Source organism: Calidris pugnax, unplaced genomic scaffold, assembly GCF_001431845.1.
Source record: "Calidris pugnax isolate Ruff unplaced genomic scaffold, ASM143184v1 scaffold32, whole genome shotgun sequence".
In the NCBI taxonomy this organism is placed as follows: domain Eukaryota; kingdom Metazoa; phylum Chordata; class Aves; order Charadriiformes; family Scolopacidae; genus Calidris; species Calidris pugnax.
In genome coordinates, this window is record NW_015090783.1 from 4,724,853 (window position 1) to 4,735,607 (window position 10,755).

Below are 10,755 nucleotides of genomic sequence, written 5' to 3' on the forward strand. Positions count from 1 at the left end.
AGCCTGGTTGCGGGGCTGCGCGCGGCGCTGGAACCTTCCAGAACCGGCTGGAACCGGCTGTGTCCGGGCGGGGCCGCCCCGGCTTCTCCTCACAGCGTCGGCCCCTGCAGCCCCTGTCAGCGCCCGGCACAGGCCCCCGGTATATGCGTTTAAAATATCGTCCAATAGCCTTATCATCAGAGGACAACTTCTGCTGAAGTGGTCAGCATTCTTCATCTCCTATATCAAGGTATGTCCCCAGGACAGCAGTCAGCCTGTCAGGGTGAGGGGGGAACTACATAACATAAACGAGATACAGCTGTGTAAACAGGGTCAACTCAAACTGAATTTTCATTTTTATAGACTCATAGAATCGTTTAGGTTGAAAAAGGACCTTTAAGATTATCAAGGCCAACTGTTAAACTAGCATTACCAAGCCCTGCACTAAACCGTGTCCCTCAGCACCACATCTACATGTCTTTTAAGTGCCTCCAGGGATGGTGACTCCGCCACCTCCCTGGGCAGTCTGCTCCAAAAAGGCTCCAAATTCTGAATGATGAAAACTTTACTGCCCCAAACTGGAATACTGGCAGATTCTCCAGATCCTGACACTGACCTCAGACAAGTAGATCAGGTGTTACTCTCCGGCAAATGCAATTTCATGCTCTGAAACAATTAATTTTGTCATGAATGAAAAGAGCAAGAAAAACTGAATCAAACTGTGGTGTGTTATATCTGCTAAATCTGTACATGAATATTTAACAGGCAAGTTTCTTCTATTAAGCATTAAACTGTTGAGTAAAAGATACAGTAAAAAGTCTTAGAGTTGTCAAACACTTAAGTGTTTATTGATTTTTTTAAAGCATTTTTTATCGTGTTTGTATCTACGGAAGGAAGAAGCACTGAAAGCTCTGGAGAGAGAATCCATTAGTGAATAGAAAAGATGAATCAGAGTAAACATCAGATAACGTTCCTTATCGCTAATGCATCCCAGTGCCATTGGAAAAGCAGTTTCTCCGTGGATGATACACAGGGTGCTCTGTCTCCGCATCCTCAGGATGTCCTCACCGCTTCCTTAGGATGTCCTCACTGCTGCCTTTTCTATGCCCATCTCGGACTCAGTGCTTTTTGGAGAGGGATTAATCCCCCTTTTTCACAAGCCTTGTGTGCAGACTGACATCCTGTACCCATGACAAAAGGAATTTAACATCAGCATGTAATTTTTTTTATTGGGGGATTACTTCAAATTGACCAATATTTTAAATTGGGTATCTTAACTTGAAAGCAGTGAGTAACTGTAATTAGAAGAGTAAACAAAAGAAAAAATCATAGTGCTGTAGTCCTGTAACTGGTTAACATTCATGTCATAACTCCTAAAACTGCAAAGAGTTAACTGCTGGACCATAAACTCAAAACATACCTATGATGGAAGCAAAATGTGAGATAAATATGAGTGTGTTGGGTGCCAGGGAGGGTGCAGACAGTGTTTTCACCCGACATTTACACAGTTTGGATTCGTGTCAATGCTGTGACAGCTGCTTCAGCAACTGGCAGTAAGGCCACTGGAAGATTTTAGAGCATATAACACTCACCTTGCTCTCCTTAATAGTTATTGAGCTACTTCTCTGTTTGCTTCTGCCCTCAGCTCTGCGATGTGGAGGCTTTTCAGATGTTTGTTTGGCTTTCCTGTTGCCCTTTTTGGACTGTGGATCAAAATTCATCAATAGCTCATTAAAATATATTACAACACATCTAAAATGTCTCAGTGATCCTGTTGGCTTTAAATCAATTCGTTCTTGCATGGTAAAGCACAAGTTTCAAAGTATAGACTTGAAGCTCAAGAGGGCTAATGGAACAAATTAGATGTGGCATTTGGTCAGCAGCAGAGGACAGAACATCTCTGAGGCAGAGCACTGCTACCAGCCCTGTGTCTGGGCAGTGCCCAGCCTGGCGTGGACTGTGCTAATGCTGCAGAACGGGAGACTAAAGATACCCCTGCAGTCCAAATCAGTAATATTATTAGGAGCAATTTGTTCATTGCATGGCATTTTGTCTGGTTGTCAATCTCAGGAAGAATCTCATATGGGGTTTATGTGGAAGATGGGTAAAACAGCAGGAACATAAGTAGCACGTAGTTAAATGATAAATGGCACTGCTTCATCAGTTTACTCAGTCAAAGCAGGGCACTTTCTGCTACATCCATCTGAATTAAGTGGGATAAAGAAGCAAACAAAGAGGGACCTTTGTTCCTTCCTTCTTTGTTCCTGTTACCCAATACAGAATGACAGGATAGAGAATAAATGTACAGCATTATTTTAAGTGTGCTAGAGATTTTAGCATTCATTCCTTTTTTAAATTTCAAGGTATTGCTAAAATCACATGCCAATTTTACATCATGCTACATTCAATGTAAGACAGTCATGTCTCCCAGAACTTACAAAACCTAAGTAAACAACAAAAAGCAGCTAGGGAATTGGCCTCATACAATATTGGTCAGTTCAAGGTACTTTGGTACTCTTCGGAAAGTTGAGCCCTCTTTCTCCTCTGATTAAAGGGAAATTTTCATAATGGAGTTTCCTCTGGTCTTTCATTCTGTGTGTTGTCTATAAGCACCAGCAAAGCAGCTGGTTTTTTGTTTTTTTTTTTACTTTACATAACATTTAATCTTGGATAACCAAAACCACTCCCAGAGAGTAAACAAAGTGACTGAGATCTCTGTTCTCCCAGACATCACTACCCTTATTTTTATCCTTTCTCTCCTGATGGTGAGTCAGGCTGTCTATTTGGCTGGCATGACTTGGCATTTTGTACCATTTGAGGTGAGGATTTCGTATTTGAGAAAAGTTGAACCTGGGAATACCAAGCAAGAAGCTGTTTTCGGAAAAGGAACTTTAGACTGTATTCTTTCCTCTAATCAGCCCTCAAAATTATCTCATTACCCACCAGCAGAAGACAGCAGGAGGAAAAAGCAACAAAACAAGCCAAAGAGAAAGCAAAAGTGAATTGGTTCTGATGAAGCAGATAGCTGCTTGGAATCTGAAAAAAACCTTTTATGTAGCTGTCACTGTTTGTGGACCAAAGGTGGTCATTAGTACTGCTCCTACTACAAACACCAGCCATCTGTCACAGCGTTAGCTTTGATGATTTGTGCTACAGGCGAGGATGCTTGTGAGGAATCCACAAGTCTTTTCTGAAGAAATAAATCAATATGTCCCCTTCCCCATATTCTCTGAATTTTTCCTGTTTTCATCTGAAGTTCCTCTGGTGGGAACCCAGCACATCAAAGAAGACACTGAAACTGGAAGAGTAGCAAATATACACAACAAATACAAACATACTGGAGAGTGAAGAGCACAGGGGGCTATACGTAAAGAAACTTACTGCAAGTGAAATAGTCAAAGTGTCTTGATGTAAATAGAACATTTTTTTAAAAATTGTCATTCCGGGACCCCGAGTAAGATCATCTATATAAACATAGTTGGTACAGCAGACAAGTATTAATACCTTTTCTTTAATTCACCACTGTACCTGGACAATAAAACCAGATTAAAATAGAAACAAAACTGAACGAGCTCTTGGCTGGCCCCTGAGCTGGCCCCAGGTGTGGATGAAGTTGGCACAGCTCATTGTGACTGGTAGTGGCGAGGGCAGGAGGGGGATGTTGCTGATGCTGACAGGAGCAATCTGCACAGCAGCAGCGGCTGCCACTGATGCCATAGACTACCAGCCTGAGCAAAAACACAAGTGAGGATTTGCTCCAAGGCACCTCCTGTTTCTTGGTCTTGCTCACACCTCCTTCTTCCCATTCTGTTCCTATTTCACCTCCCAAGAGTAAAGGAAAAAACAGAAAAACTATTTTCCCTTCCAAGCTCCAATTTTCAAACCAGTGAAGTCTGTGAAACCTCATTGCGTCCTTCTAAAGCTGTCTGCTTTCTCTCAAAAGGCAATAGAGTCATTCATTTTAATAAGAACATTACATACGTATTCATTTTTTTCTTTAAATAACCACTATTTTACAGCAATTAAGTTCAGTTTTTATTTTTCTTCCATATGTTACTATATTTTGTTGTGGCCCTACGTATATCACTATGTAAGAACAGAACTCTTAAGGTTGTAACAGATGGTAATGAAATAGTTCTCCTTTAATCACAGAAAACATATTTTAGTGCAATTAAAATAATTTCAGATTTCTTTCCTAGTACGAAATGATAGGGAAGTCAACGAGGGCACTTATTTATATCTGTGTAGGATAAAAAGAATGCTCAATGGAAAACCAAGAAAAGCATCCTGGCCTACAAGTCTGTGAGTCATTCTGCGTGGCACATGCCTGTCTATAGCTTAGCAACGAACCAACTCAGATGAGAGAAAACGTAGACAGCAAATATATCATTTAAAAACAACTCTTGTATGTGGATATGTGAATCCAGTTGGATTACAGAGATACACAGAGACTTTGCCTTTATTTTCTTCTAACACACTTGAAGTTTACAGTAATTTTTGTTCCTCTAGGGATTAAAAAAGAAAAAAAAAAAAAGATCTGTAATTAAAAATACATTTTAATACTTGCTGAATTTTATCATCCTGTGATTTTATCTGTTTTCTAAGACTGATTCGTTCCATGGTTTTATTTGCCTCATATTGGAAGGAAAAATCATACCCAGAAATATACTAAGGGAAACTGTATAAATGGGTACTCTGACAAAACCCCTATAAATAGCTTCAAAGTCAAGTGAGCACAAGTGTGCCCAGCTGTCATGATTTGGGTCTGAGCAGAACATCAGAGCTTTTCTCCCAGCTTGTCCTGGCAGACAGAGTGGGTGACTCTCCGGGGTGGATCAAGTCTTCAGGCACAGGGCAAGATTACTGTAACCTAAAAATAGCCTCCTAAATTCATACATAGGCTGTCAACTATCCAACTTCATTTCAGAAATGCCAATCACACAATATTCTGCTGAGCACTTTGAAAGCCTTTGAAACTTGCAATAGTTCCTATAATGGTTCTGAACCTAATTTTAGTTGAACTTTTTAAAAAATCTTACCATCAGTAACTACCGAGGAACTGTGTAAATACGTGGTGAGAAATAGCTTTATACAGTAAAAGTAGACTAAATGTACTCTTTTACACATGTAAATCAATTTCTTTAAAAATAAATGCACCACTTGATAGGCAGCTTAGGAAGCAGAGACTTTTTAATGTGGCGAATGTGAAAAGGAGCTACAATTATTTTAACAACAAATGCCTAAAAACGTATGTATTGGGGACAATAACATCAGTTCACCACGGATGGTGATACCACACGTGGGTAATATAGTTGAACACAGACCAAGCAATCATGTTGTATAAACTATTATTATGATGCTGCGTGGAAAATTCAGGAGATTACCGGCCTTAGACATAGTTTAGGCTGGGTTTAGAGTATATGACTAGTTTAGACATAATAAACTACAGTTCTTAATGTGATTTATTCATTGTGGGGATAAAAATATTTCCTCAATAGAGATGCAAGAAACAGTGACAGATTGAAAGAGCAGTCACAATCTTCTGGGGCTATGAGCTTGGTTTTCAAAAACTGGATCTGCAACTCACTTCTCTCTACAGCAGCTCTTCTTTGACAGAATTGGCATCGTGATTACAGCCACAGCATAACCAAAATACCCCGTCTTTGTAGCAAAGGAGGTGTGTAAATGTTATGACCTCAGAGCTCACAAAGAAGCTGCATTCTGGTTGTGCTTATCATCCACCTACTTTCTGCTTAAAAAAACATTTCCACTCTCCAAGCTGTCTACCAAATTGTAGCATTTTAGTTCTTTAATTATTTTGCATACTAGAGGCATATCTTACAATATAAACCTTTTTATTAATAAGGCTTTACATAGTTCCTCTATATGGCAAAATTTAAAAAAAAAAAATAAAAATGCTTATTTTAAACACTTGCTTATAACCTCACCCCTGTAAAAAAAACAAACCCAAGCAAGATTCTGGCATGTCTTGGATTGAAAATGGTTACTCACCACTTTGTCTTCCTCTTGTTCTTTAGTCAGTGGCTTATCCACTTTTGAAAATGACTGGTTTGCCTTGGGGGAATCCAGTACAGAATAGCCATGATCTTGAATGCGACCAATAGCCTTCTCCTGTAATAGAGGGAAAAGTGGCTGAGAGCATTTCAACTGTATAGAAAGCAGGCTAAATTGGCTTACAGGACTTCCGATATCATTAAAAGTCAGTCAGCACCCTTTCACTAGTTACAACAACTTCAAAGTAACATGCATATTACTTGGATATATCTTCTTTCCTTTCTATACACTTCTGTCTCCTTCCCTTCCAAAACATTCATGGCCTGTCATGCATCTTTAATTCAGGTTTCGAAGGTGCTGGGCAGGTATTCTGACATGCCTGTAAAGAAAACTGCCTTTCCCTTTTTCCTCCCAAGAAGTTTCTAAAGACAACCAAGATATTTAGTCACAGGAGAAATGAGCATGGCTCAAAGTTTCCCTTTTCCTCTAAGGAGTTTTATTGCAGATGAGCAGCTAAAATGCTCTTGAACTTGGGAGCTGGTCCTTTTAGTCAGACAGCCTCCCAAACGTTTGGTAGGTACTGAGGGACAGCAGGTCCAACTCCTTAACAGCAGCAGTACTGTGCCTTCTGAGAGCAAGGGGCTTCCTGTCAGCACTCAGAGATTCTCCACCCAACGGGAACAGTGACGTGCTTTATATCCAGTAAGAATAGATTGTTCTTACTTTGCTATTTATATCAGCTGAGTATAATGGCCACACAACAGGGCAGTGTGTGCCAGCTAAAGGCACAGTCGTACATAGAGGAAATCTTACCGTTTCAGTCATATTTTAGAAAGGGAGTAATTTTCCTCCCATCCAGAATTGGGACAGAGGTAAATAACGTTTTCTCAGGCCAATCTAAAAGATTGTATCAGGTGAAACAAAATGCTGTGCATGAACGCCTAGCAGCATATTCTGGGGTTTTCTTTAATATTTAAAAATTAAAGGTAAATTTCTACTGAAAACATTCACTCAATATTTCAAACAGGTTCAGAATGGGGTAGTCTGATGGCTGCAAGCTTTGCCCTCAAAAGGAGCAGGTGCTTTCCACCTACCTTTCTGGTTTGTTCTGAACTGCAGGCACAGTGCCCTGATTTGAGATGAAAAAGCTGAGAACAGATTGCAGGAGAAGTCTCTGCACAGGCAGAGCATCACGTTTCTCCTCAATTAAGAAAGAGCTCAAGAGTGAAGAGTACAATATGCAGCTCCCAATCAGTTGAGATGCATTTATATGCTGAGAAGCAAGTATCCAGCTTGCACTGCAGTGAATTCATAGACTGCTCAGTTTCAAGAGCCTTTTGCAAGACTCTTTACAAATCCATCAAAAAGCGATTGAAAGGAAAGTATATCTGCAAACTACATGGAAAACATTCAAAACTCATGGAGTTTTGAAATTCAGTGTTCTTTTATTGTGCAAACATATCCAAAAATAAAATGGAAAGTGCATGGGAAAATTGAGAGTTGAACAAGAAGAAAGGAACAAGGTCTTTTTCCTGGGGAAAAAAATGGCTACACATTCCTGCCATTCAGTACTGAAACAATGATTCAGTTCCAAAAGTAAAATCACTCCCCTTATCTAAAATGACAGGTCAGGCACCAAGCCACTGAGCCATACACATCCAGTTATGACCCTTATATTGAAGTAACAGCTAAGGCCCACATTAAGAGAAATTATTCTTGCAATATTTGTAGAGAGGAATTCAATCTAAGATTCCTGCCTCAGTTAAAGAGAGAAAGCAATCGAAAGCATGACTGCTCCTACTGAGCGCCACACAGAGCTTTCTGTCTCATACTCTGGGTTGTCCAGCTGGGACAGAAAAGCTGGTGTCTACAGGATACAAATTAAAAGATTCAGACTGAAGATGCAAGTTTGCTAATGCTTGTATTGCTTGTTTAACGATGGTGTGAATACCCTTACGGGCATTCATCTGCAGTCTGTACTTGTATTACACACTTCAGAAGGGCAAAAGATGTGCTTTCTGTGGGTAAAAGGAAGAAAATGTTTGGGGAGACTTAGCAGATTTAAATTAGAATTGTGCTTACTGGCACAATAGATCAATGCACAAACTCATCTCGGGAATCACAGGTTTAAGTCTACTTCACACATAGGCCTGAACCAAGTACCTTTGAAGCTAACAGGAGTGTTGCTGTGCATTTCAATGAGAGAGGCTGTGAAGTCCCTCCTTCAGCAGGCAAATAGTCCAGCAGAGAAACTAGATTGAAGCAGCTCATTTGTACACACACAGGTATTTCAGAAGCTCATTTCGCTGTCTATTTATTCATAATTACTTACAGTCTTCCCCAAACTTTAGATGCATTATTTTTACTTAAATTGAAAACTATATAACTTAATAAGCCTATTGAACTTTTCTACCATATTCTAGGATGGTCCTGTGTTATGTATTTTAAATATACTCCAGTGAAATTAAAATATACTCCTCCTCATCTGTCTGCTTGCCTCAAAGTAACAGAAGGTAGGTAGGAGATCAGCCACCCTTTGCAGCATCTCTTGAAGTCAGTGGAAAGATTCCTATAGGAGCTGATTTTATTTGATTCGATTCTACATAAATGTCCAGCCATACTGGAACAGAAACTCCCAGCCTTTAGACTCTCTCTGAGATTAAGGTTTTTCATACCAATTTCTAATCGTCAAGGACTAGACCGTATGTCATTGTAACCTGGAGTAGTGTCACTGCAGTCAGTGAAGCAGTGCCTCACTGAGGTACTAAATGAAGATCCAGCCAGTGAAAAAAGATGCATCCCCTCAGGGACTATATGCTATTTAGGCTTTGCTAATGATGAGCTTAAGTAGAATGGTCTGTTTTAGCAGCAAGTTCACAAATGTGTATGAAAATGCAGATGAAATTTTTATTAGCTACTAAAATGCTAACCATGCTCTGAATTTCTTATACACAAATGAGTGCAGCTCTTATGTTTGAAACAAAACTATCATGATTCCTAAAATGAAAACAAACGGCAAGTCAAACTTCACCTCCAATAAGTGTTAGCAGAAACATTACTAGACTAATGCATATATGTTAATACTATAGTAGTACTCCTCTAAAGCCATAACAGCCTTTAATAGGGCTCAGCTTTATTTCACCCATAATTTATATTGTTCCACATCACATTGAGGAAGCCTGAACCTAAGAGCCTCCTGCTCCAGCCGCAGTGAGCAGGTGATTCTCATGGGACAAATGATACCCAGAATGAGGGCCATATTTGTGCATTACAGGCAGCTGTGACATTTTTCTAGACAAGAATGTGCAAAGTGAACATAGAGGAAATTGTACAGCAATACCCTGAATTATTGAAAGGCTAGCTATGCAGAACAAACATAATTAAAGGGTCTCATTATCTTCTAAATAATCATTGTAAATAATGCTTTAGATAATTACTTCATTAGTTCTCAAAACACTGGCTTTTATTCTCCTCTGAGATTCCATCCGCTAACTCTACACTGAATAAATTGCCAAAAGGGAAAATCAAAAGCAGAGAAAGCATGTGAGCTGGAAGTGCAATGTGTACTTGTTGTATGAACTGATTTAAACCCAGGATGTTTTGAAATGTTTTTTGCAAGTTTCCAGAAGGTTAAAAGTGGTCTGTGGGTTGTTTTTTCTATAACGTACGTGGTTTTCTTCAGATTGCTTTCAGATTCAGTTAGGTTCGTTTGCTAGCAGCTGTATTTAGCCATCTAAAATGGATAGAACCAAGATCACTCTGTATCACTGATGACTGTCCTGAACTAAACACACATATTGCCATTTTTCTTCACTAGAAACACCATGAGGCAGATGCAGTAACAGAAGAGACTATGCTTCTAAAAGCAACAACGTAAACAAAAGGAAAGACAGACACTAAGAGAAGAAGTGGACAGAAAATTCAAGACCTGCAATTAGAAGGCTCAGTAGCTAAGAAAGTCTGCATTTGGAAAAGTATGGTTTTTTCAACATCATTCTGTCTATACTGACAATAATTAAAGCAATGGCATGACAAAGTGGCAAATATTTTCCTGGTCAGGTCCCAAGTCACTCTAGCACTCCAGAAGGCTGATGCTTAACAAGTCAGGGCATTTTAAAAGGCCTTTGCCAAAAGTCCATTAAAGAAATTAAGTAGCAAGAAGAAAATGGTAAGTCTGCAGAGCAGGTCAGCAATCATCCAGTCCTTTAGGTAGAAGGGGCACAGCAGACAAATCAGTAATATTTTAAACTGAGAAAGGAGAATAAATTGTCACAAAGGCAATTACTGAAATTTTGGAAAAGGAGATCAGCAACAACCACAAAGCCTCTCAGATAAGTCTGAGCAATGAAGCAAGAGACCCACTTCTGCCAAGGCAGCTGCTGGGAATGTTTTTTCCGAGCTTGAAGTTGATTTTGTGGAGGGCAGTGTAGCTGAATTGCTCGTACTACATAGACTCCTGGTATCAGATTTGTTCCCTAGACTCGGGTCCAGATTGCTAGCTGTGCTTCAATCAGAAACCCCAGGGAATCGCCTGAAAGAATAAAGCTGGAGTTAATTGTGTTTTCTGAGAGCATTTCTATCCAGCTGAAATTTACAGCATTAAATATACAAGGTTGTGAGGCAACTCTAAATGAAATGGTTTTGTCAACCCCATCATTAGCATTCAAAGGATTTGCTTTCCACTTTCCCAATATAAAACCTGGCAATAAATTAAAAACAAAACAGGGCTTAGTCATACTTTTAAAAGATAGCACCTTTCAC